The sequence below is a fragment of the Chelmon rostratus genome, chromosome 20 (assembly GCF_017976325.1).
Source record: "Chelmon rostratus isolate fCheRos1 chromosome 20, fCheRos1.pri, whole genome shotgun sequence".
In the NCBI taxonomy this organism is placed as follows: Eukaryota; Metazoa; Chordata; class Actinopteri; order Chaetodontiformes; family Chaetodontidae; genus Chelmon; species Chelmon rostratus.
Window position 1 is genome coordinate 17,662,625 of NC_055677.1, and position 10,690 is coordinate 17,673,314.

General features: G+C 41.0%; 1 non-coding gene across 1 annotated transcript; it reads left to right on the forward strand.

Annotated features, from left to right (window-relative positions):
- Positions 1-3,290: 3,290 nt before the first annotated feature.
- Positions 3,291-3,362, forward strand: trnaq-cug. Its single transcript has one exon. It is a non-coding gene; the product is annotated as a tRNA-Gln (tRNA).
- Positions 3,363-10,690: the final 7,328 nt, after the last annotated feature.

Here is a 10,690-nt window from a genome sequence, read left to right on the forward strand (position 1 = left end):
ACACTCACAGATCTCTGCAATATGCTTGAGCCACAAGCATGCAGGGAAACCTTCAGCTCATCTCTCCTGGGCTAGTTCCAGAACGACTGGTTGTTACCGTAACATCTGATGTACTCACTGACAGTTCTCGAGGTTCACCTTGCAAAAACATCTGCGCCAAAAACTTAGTAGGCCAAAACTAGAATTGGGACAGGTGGATGAATGCAGATGTGCAAGCTGTTGTAAGTTGACATACAGACCACTGAAAGAACTTAAATCATATTTTGATTGAGAAAGTACTCCTTACTAAAGCTTCTATGTTAAGTGAAAATTACATGAGCATGATGCTGCTAACTCCCTTGGATGTGCTGATGTTTTTAGTCACCCCAATGATTAGACCTTTGCTCATCTTGAGGTTGGGCCATCCAATGTTTATAATTATGTGAGTTTCATGGACAATGTGGAAAATGCCAATCAACTCAGTCTGCATGCTCACACAGCCCTGAAAAGAGGTATAATAGAGCAATATGGGTAAGATCTTTGTGTACACACTGCAAGTAAAGCTTTATCGATATAGCACTTTTTAAAACACACAGTCACAAAGTGCTTCACATCCATGATAAAAGTGAATAAACAAATAAGGTAAAAATACAATACAATATAAAACACATAATGGGAGACAGACCTGACAAGGACAAAAACTAAAAACAATGCCCAGAATTAAGATCTATAAACAGGCTTGCCCATAAAAATGTGTTTTCAGAAGCTGCATGAAACAGTCAGCAAATCTGATGGATGGGGAAAGATGATTCCAGATCGCCTTTTGTTTTGTAGCTGGAGTCGGGGATGGATCAAAGTCAGAGATTAGAGGATCAGAGTGGCCGAGAAGTGGAAAACAGGACGAGGAGATCAGAAATGTAGCTGGGGGCAAGGTCATGCAGAGCCTTATATGTTATCAACAGGAACTTGTAGTTTATTCTGAGTTTTACAGGAAGCCAATGGAAGGAAGGAGAACAGGGGTCATGTGGACTGGGCCAAGGACCGACCCCTGAGGGACACCAGACAGCAGGGCGGCTGAGGAGGACACATGATTGTTGATATTGCAACAGTATTTATAAGGATCTGCATGGAGGTGCAAATTCAGACAGTACAGTAGGACACCTGAATGGTGGGGATGGTAAAAAAAAATCAATCTGCCCTACAAAAATAAAAATAAACAGAAGATGAGGCAGGAATGACAGGAGAAGGGGGATTTACAAGCTTGTTAGTAGCGCTAAGCAGGAACATTGGGTTGTGCTGATTACTAATAATTAAGTTAATTAAATGTATTTTTTCCATCTACGTTCTGCCTTCCCATACTCTCTTCTTTGTTGTATGATGTTATTGATCCAAGGGATTGCATTAATAACTGGGACAGCCCTGGAAGTGTATGGAGCTGAAGAGGCACTGGCTGATGTACACAAATCATTAAACCAATAATCAACTAATGAAAAATATGTAGTATAGCAATGGCACTTATGTATGATTGTTATGCTCTGTACAGGTGCATCGCATTTGCATTTGCATTGCATTTTAGTAGCCTGTCTACAGGAGCATGGTATTACAGCTTAATTTCTTTTCTTTTTTTTTTATTGCAACTGCCTCATGGGGGTCAGGGGCCCTAATCCAGCCTTTGTCTTCACTAGAAAATACGACGGTAATGTTTATGTTGACATTTTCCTGACAAGTGAGCTCTATTTGCACAAATAATGACAGAAACTAAACAAAGGACATAATTTCCTGCACCTTTTCACCCTTGCCCAAATGCTTACAGCTTTTCAACACACATACACTTTTCTCAATTTCTAGATAGTCAAGACTCACAATAAATGTGAAATGGTACTGTAAATTGCTCTGTTTGTTTCACTGTGATGCTAGGAGCTGTGTTTTTCTTTCACGTTACTGAATATTTGGGCATACCAGTGTGCTGTCAGCTGTAATCATTGTGGTGTGTTTGAGAATAATTCAGAAGACGTGAGTGACACATAGCAGTGTAGGGCACAGGTCCATTGGCATTATGTGCCAGCTGTACATTTCTTATTACACTTAATAAAAAAAAAAAAAAAAAAAAACTTGCACCAAAGTCTGAAAATATTGTGAATTTGTTTTATATTTTTTCGAGAGATGACTGTAAAACTGTGTAGAACTATTGATGGTGAGTAGAATTGTGAAGATTTGTCACATATCATTTATTTATCATCATCTAATTATGGAGTCCGTCTAAGATAAGGGAAAGGATAAACATGAATATATCATGTCTTTGAATGTAGCACTCTAACGTACAGTCTGCAATGGTGACAACGGTGTCAAAGATATGTGCCCTAACACATCTATTTCATGTTTGTGGATGTGGATTTTTACTTGTATCCATAGGGAACAGGTGTTTTTTTTTTTCACCCATCTATCCCATTGTATCGACATTTTGAACAGACTGCCTTGTCAACAGCCTCTCCGACACCTGAAGTGCTCTAGTGAACGGGATGAGGACAGTAAGCTGCCGACACCTGTGCTCATGTGAAGACTGGTGGGAGCTTAACGACCACAGACATTTTCAACTAATATCTCATATCTCAGCTTTAACTAACCAGCACTTACACCATCAAAGATCATGGTCAGGAGCTTCCTTCACAGAGCAAAACATCTTACCAGCGGATAGGAAAACAGAAAGAGGGAGGTTCAGCATGCAAGGAAAGGATTATCAGAAACCCACCTTAGTCTAAAGGGTTATTCTCGGCGCCATTTTCACATATTTTGGGATCTAAACGACTAATAGATACAAACAGTTTTGGAAATGGTCCAGTAGATTGTCTCAGCTGTGAAACGGGCTGCAATGGCTGCAACAGAAAATGCACTCGTCAAAGTATGTCCGCCAAAAGTGTTTTTGTCACTGACAGGTTTAAATTTTTATTCTAAGTGTCTGACAACGTTATGAATAGTATCCCTACAGAGATAAATCATGTTGTTTAAGAGTAAGATCCTTTTTATTTAACCAGAAAAGACCCGTTTGACAAAAACAATGGTTTTGCCCCGCTGAACAGCAGCAAAGAGCAAACTGGACAAGAGAAGCAGACAACATCATCTGTTTGTGAAACCATTTCCAGCATCAACTGGAAAGAGGTTAAAGGTAATCAACCAGGAGCCAGTGGACGAGTGTCACATGACAACTAAACCATCTCCATAACAACTAAACAAACTCCATTTCCTGAGTAGAGCACTGCATGGGCCAAAAAAACTAGCCTGATCCCAGTCCAACAAGTCCACAATCATTCTGTGGTTCCATGGTGTAATGGTCAGCACTCTGGACTCTGAATCCAATGATCCGAATTCAAATCTCGGTGGGACCTGATTTGCATGAATTTTCCCGGCTGGGGACTACTAAAGTTTTTTCTTCAGCCCGAGCCCAGTTTGAGACCGACACAATATCACTATAAGCCAGGCCTGTCAAACCTATTTCAAAAAGGGCCGTGTGGCTGCAGGTTTTTGTTCCAACCAATCAGGAGGTCACCTAATTATCATCTGAAGGTTGAGATCAGCTGGTTAAATGAGTCCAGCCTGGTGTGCTCCTCCTTGGTTGGAGCAAAGACCTGCAGCCACACGGGTCTTTATTGAATAGGTGTGACATGCCTGCTTTAAGCTCCCTCTGATACAGGCAAACACACGCACGCACGCACATACACACCTTAGTAAGAGCTAAATTTATTATAGGCCATAACTGAACATAACGACCGTTGCCACTCATACTTGTTTTCAAATATTAATACCGACTGTCAGTTACAGAGCAGCATAATGCAGACGTGAATATAGCTTCTCCCTGATGCATTGCATTCATATTATGTATAATATAAGAAACATAGTTATATTTCATACTGTGGCCTGTGTGTGCTCTGCCCATTTCTGGGCACAAGTAGGGAAGTTAAATGAGTCCATGAGACTGTTGTATTACAAAAACGGGTTCCAACGGCCTTGCAGACCTCTACCACTGAGGAAGGACATGGGCTGTGGCTGAAAGCTCTGGGAAACTAAGTCAGCGGTCATTGTGATAAGAATTTTTTGTCAATCATGACATATTTTTCTATACACTGCTGCACTTTTTGTGATGCATGGCAGTTCACAGCTTACTGAGGGCCATGAGCAGGTACATATTCACAGCTTGTAGATGTGTGTGAAAGGGAATAAAAGAAAGAGTTCAGGGATCTATCACGGTCAAGTGGTGACAAAACCTTTTTCCTGATGCACTCTGCTGTCAAACTGGAGGAGAGCTCTTCATAGTTGATCCTTGGAGGGCTGTAGAGTGCCACTGGGTTGCCTCTTCATGATCATCCTCATCTGCATGCACACTTACATGAAAGGACTTCTCAGTGTTAGGGATTGGTGCTGCTTGCTGGCAGAGACAGTGGGCCTCTGAAGCAGGAAAATGGAAGGCTGCACTTGCATCGCCTCAGCTCAGGGGGAGGACACATTAAACACATTAAATTCCTCCCAGCAGGGGTTGGTGGAGGATGAAGCTGAAATGCGGCCAGGCCGGTGCAGCAGCTGCAGTGTGGCCATCACACCACCACAATCCTTAATTCCAAACATCCACATTTCAGATATGAGATAACGTCTTAGCCAGTGGTGTGTGTGAAATTCATTATCATCATGTGTGAGGAGATCAGAGGGGGAGAGAGCCAGGGAGAAATGGGAAGAATGCGAAAGTGTGAAATCTGGCCCTGCTACTTATCTGTGGGTGTGAGTGCTGGATCGCTGCAGATGAAATAGCTTCACATCCAAGAGCATATACGATGAAGCGGATCATTTACCCAGAGAAAATGCTGTCATTATGGAGTTAATGACTTGGAGAGCACTATGACATATCCATTACCATAGTAAGAAGAAACTCTGTCCCTACTGTATGTTTTATTAGTTGTAGTAGAAGCTCTGCTAGTGTTTTTGCACACATGGCCAACAATTAAAGTAATACAGTTTACAGTCTAAATGAGTTTGGCCTTTGAATCATAATAATTGATCTGTGGTAGATTTTTTCTATGTACATCAATGAAAAGCAGTATATTAATAGATTATATTCATAAATAAAACAAATGGTGACATTTGAAAAAGAAAAAAAAAAACATTCATGAAGTGGTCACCACCATGGCCACACACTGAAACCTAAAATAAGATACAGAACAACTAATGGTGACACGATGCAGGATCACAAAACACGTCTGAGATTATTCCTCAAGAAGTTTACGGGTCATTTTCACATGTATCCAAAGATTTTTATAATTGGATGTCAGCGCTAAAACAAGCTCTTAAGTCTGAGAGCACTTCTAGGTGGTGGAGAAAGCTCCTGAGCCACCGAGACCTGCTCGCTCAGCTGCTGCAGGCAGTGCGCCTCGTTGCTTCGGCGTTTTGGAAAAATACAACTAAACTTTAAAAAAAAAAAAAATTGTGATGGTGAGCGAGTTAATCAGCTCACCAACAAATCAAAACAATCCAGTAACACCAGAAATGGTTTAAACAACTCAATACAGCTGAGACACTAGACACATGCAATTTGCTGCTCTGATGAGTTTGGGAGTTTCTGTCCTGTATCTTATTTGTGGAACCAAAAATACAGTCTTCAGAATGTGTTTTGTTCAATAATTCATTAAGTTAATCAAATAATCACCAACTGAAACACATCAATAAATGATTTCATGCTCATCACTGGATGGAAATTGTGCATAATTGCACTATATGCAGAATTAAACCGTCAAACGATGCTGATTTGTTAACAGCCAACGTTCAGATGACAAAACAGCCTCACCACAAGGTCCAGTGCTGGTTCTCTTCCTCTTACAGAGCATTCGATCAGACCATATTAGATGATCTTCATCGGTTGTCATGGAACTTTACATGTTTTAATTTCCATATTTTAAGCTGATGTCCCCAAGAATTAACTTTCAGTTTCAGCTGTTTCGACCCATCACTCCAAAAGCCACCTTTCACACTGCACATCGTCGTCATTTGACCCTTGGTAAATACAAAAATATTGATAAATGCATCTTTAATGTTTAGTTTATGAAAAAAAAGAACCTTTGGAAGCACTGAGGAATGTTGAAAGACATCCTATGTGTGGAGGTGTCAGGCCGGGACTCAAAACAGGACTCAGATGCAAAGATTTCACAGAACACAAGTTTATTATCAAGAAACCCAGACCCCTGAGATGAGTGAAAAACAGGCTATGAAATTAATCTGAGATTTTTTTTATCTAGGGAAGTGAGTGGCAGAATACAGTCATAAAGCAAAGAAATAAACAATATAACAAAAAAAAGCTCCAAATGGAAGATAAGGAAAAGATTACTAGAGCTACAAAATAAAAACAAAATTGCTCCCGAGGGAGGAAGAAACTCAAAAGGCTATCAAACACAAAACACTCCAAAAGGGAGGAAATCAGACTGGAGAAATAGCAAACTTAAATTCACTGTGAACAAACAAAAGAGGATCTCCAACAGATTGAAGAACAATGGCTATGAAGCAAAAACACTCTAATCGAGGACTATGACACAACTATGAGCAAAATAAGGAACAAGAAGGCAAAATCTTAACTATGAAATACAATGACTAAGAAACAAAAACTCTCTGAAGGAGGACTATGGCACAACAACAACAACAAAATAAAGAACAAGAAAGCAAAAACTAAACTATGAAACTTACAAACAAAAAAATCACTCTCAAAGAGGAAAACAGGCTTACGTGGTTAAATTCTGTGACTATGGACAAAGACAGGCTTGGAGGACTCGACCAAAGGCCAAAGACACTCTGGCACAAGACAGGGGAGGCGCAGACTATTTGAACACATGGAGGGTAATGCAGAACAGGTGGAGACAATAGGTAATCAGGGCGGACAGGACAATGGTGACACATGAGGAAGGGCAAGTGCTCTGAAACGAGAGGAGAATTAGACTTTCAAAATAAAAACAGGAAATGACGAGACAGAAAACCCAAGACGAGACAAACCTCACCACGGTGTGACGGGAGGTTGAAATGTTTAAGTATATTAAGCTCTCTGTCCTTCCTGCAGTCCAAGTTTGCCCCACTAACTTATAGTTTTGAATGTACTTTATGCATCCTGCCTCCACAGAACATGCTTCACATGAGGAGGGTAAAGAAAACATTTCAGGGAGCTTTTACAAAACACAACCAGGAGTGACATCACTTGTTCAATATTCACTCTCCCTTCCACGTATGAAATGAATTCAAGCTACACGATGGGAGACTCTATAGAAAGCCCAGACGGGCAGATTAAGATGACTGCTCAGTTAACTGCTGGCAGAAGGTGATCATTGTGGGTTTTCTCTCTCCCTCTCCTCTTCCTCTCATTTCTCAGTTACATAAGCTCGTGTATGAGATGAGGCTCCTGAGAGACGGAGCTCTCTGTCAGAGCCGTGTCTATAAACATCAGCACAGAGTCTACCATGACCCAAACCCTGATGGATGACTGTACTCAGCCATTTGTCTGACACTGTGGGCGCTTCAGTCGCTCCCTGAGGTGTGTTACTTCAGAGGGAAGCCATTTACAATCACTTTGATAATGCAGTCCGTTTGTTTGATTATATTTCCGTTGTATTACTGATCAGTAGTGGACTGGTTGTCTAGTAGAAGTCCTTAAGGGGACATTTCCTCTTTAGATTCTCTCACGCTGTCCAGTTTGCCATCTGATCTTCAATACATTTTAGTGCTTATTTTACATATGCAGGAACTGCTGAGTTCATAAGACCCACAAAAAGATAACATGTATGTGTGTGTAACAATGTTATAGTATTTGTATATGTGGTATGACATGATGTCACCAGTGGATCCATTCAAAAGTCATTCAGCGTTCACATCTTTGTTGCTCCCTTTGAAGCTCCACCAACCTAAACGAGGTAGTAGCGCAGTAGCGCAGACTCAAACTGCCATGTTTCCTTAAACCAAGCCTGACTTTAGCGTTGTCGCGTCCTACAACTGATTCATTTTCCGACACTGATTTGCAACAGTTTTGGAAGGCAAAGACAAATGATGAGGGCTGATAAGGGCATCAGATCTGAAAACGTCCCAGCATCCCAGAACTTCGTCCTCCTGTCATTTCATTCATGAAGCTGTCAGTTTTTTTAGGTTTAGGCAACAAAACTACTTGGTTACGTTTAGGAATAAATCCTGGGTTGAAATAAGTATGGCGCTGTGCACACAGGCCATGTAATGGAAGCACATTATATAACTTAAAAATGGGTTTCACGAGGGACACCAACAGAAGTCTCCTGGGTGACAGTCCTGTGGGGGGTTTTTTTTTTAGCCTTTTTATTTTATTTATGTTTTTTGTTGCAAGACAAAAGACAAAACGAGACGAGGAAGACAAGAACAGTGAATAGTGAACAGTGGTCTGCTGCTTTGTCCTTTAGCTGTGGTAAGTCAGTGCTGTTATGAATTGATGTCCTCTTGTCTCCGGTCCTTCTCTGATGAGCATAGATTGGCATAACAATCTCTGAAGATTTGATTTGTCTCTCCGGGTGAATGTGTGGGCTCCCTGCAGAGACCTAAATGATGGAGATTGTTGTTTTTCTATCATTTATTATCTTTCCATTTGCCAAGTGTGTAGCAGATGCATTATTATGGAAGAAACTGAGTTTTTTTATTTATGACTTTTAACAGATTCAAGTTGTTGTTTTTTTTTTAAGCTTCTTGTCATTTTTCTTTCTTTTTTATTAACGGAGAATGAAATTATTACACCTCTTAGAAGTGCTTTGGGGATGACTTTAGGGAATCATTTATTTCTAGGAAGGATGCCCACTCCTTTTTAATGACACGGTCCAAACTCATTGTCTTAGAGGAGACACATATTAAAGCTCCACCTGGTGTTGGGTTTATGTAGACTGGTTCTACTCCATGTAAGTGGGGATTGGAAATGTCTGAGCTGGACAAACAAATCAAAATCTGAAAAAGGATGGGTCATCAGTATTTGGTTCTTAAACATTACTGATTACCAATCGTTGTTCATTGATATGTTTATGATGATGAAACGTCGTTCAGGATCTGTGATGATGGGATTTTTTTTTAAATGCATACCCTTCTTTGTTTTGCTTTATAAAGAGCTGAGAATACATGACTGAATGGTGATCATTGATCATTGTAATGCTATAGTCTGATAGGTGTGTTTCTTGTAGTATGCATATATATAACCAATGTCTGTGTGTCTGTGTGTGTGTGTGTGTGTGGGCATGCATGCAACCTTCAGACACAAGGAGGGTGCAGCGTTGATCAGGGCACAAACTGTAGAGTACATGTGGGTAGATGTGGGTTCAGTAATGAATGAACGGTCGTCCTTATTGAGGATAGTAATTCATGCTTGATACTTGCGTCATCAGAGGAATGGGGGAGGGGAGAGACAGAGCAAGAGGGTGTTGAGAGAGGGGGGAGGGACATTTAGAAGAGCCACAGGGTTATGTCCCTATCACAGTATAACTGCCCTTCTATGTATAATCCACTGATATGTGTCCAAAGAGATTTTTGCTTCTTCTTCGTCTTCCGCTCCTCATCTGTTTTTGGATGGGGAGTAGCTGTTTGCATCGTTGAATGACTTCTCTTGGGTTTTGAGTCCATATTCTGCTCCTTATAGCTGCCTGCTTTGTCACTGAACTTGCTCTTTGTGTTTGTGCTGTTTGAATTTGTTGATGATGTGTGGTCGGCTGTAGTCTCAGACAGTGTACATGGTTTAAACATAGATTCCTTCACTGATTGCTTGAAGGTCGTCAGGGATTTGTTGGGGATTGCCGGTGAAAACTAGGTTTTCTCCCACACTGTGTGCTTGTGAGTCCAGGACTGTTTCTTTCATGGCTTTGTTGTTGGCGGTGACAGAGGTGAGCTGGGTGTTCAGTGTGTTGATTGCTTTTCCTTAGTGAGAGTCTCTGTTTGATCCTGACTGAAGTCCAAGCATTGGCATGGTGCCTGAAATGAGAGCGAATCCGGTGTATGGGTTGCTTGCCCCTGTGCTGCACCGTGGTTTCGGATGTGTGGATGGTGTTGTACCTGAGCTAGCCGGAGAGTGACAGGAACTCTTGCTGTTTGGAGGGAAGCTGACTGAAACTGCCCGTTTTCATGTCGTCTGTATTGTCCTCGTTCATTGTGCAGATTCTGCTGGAGCTTTCGCCAAATCATTCTTCAAGATGATCCTGGTCATAAAAAACAGCTCAACAGTAGATGAGCAGCTGGAGGGCATCAACCGGGATCTCAGAGAGTTGAGTTCACAGTTGCATCCGTCTTCATCCAGTTGCATCAGTCCTGTCCATCCGTCCCCCTAACCTTCCTCAAAATGCAGACTTTCCTACATTACGTCACCTGACTTCCTCCTTTGCTCCCATCATAATTATTATGGTCACTAGAGGTTGCCTCTAAACAATAAACGTAAATATGGGTCAAAATAACCTACATGCAGAGTTGATGTATGTGGCTATTTACTTGTCTTACTTATTAATTGTACTGCTCTACATGCCTCTTATTGCACCTTGGGGATAAATAAAGTGATCTGAATTGAACCGAACTTAAATTGCTCTGGTAATTTTTTAGTTTTTTTTATAAAGAAACAGAAGCCATCATTTCTAAGAACAGTATTGCTTTGTTTCAAGATTGCCCTGAAGATACAGCATTGTTTTAACTGCCATGCTTCAATGAAACA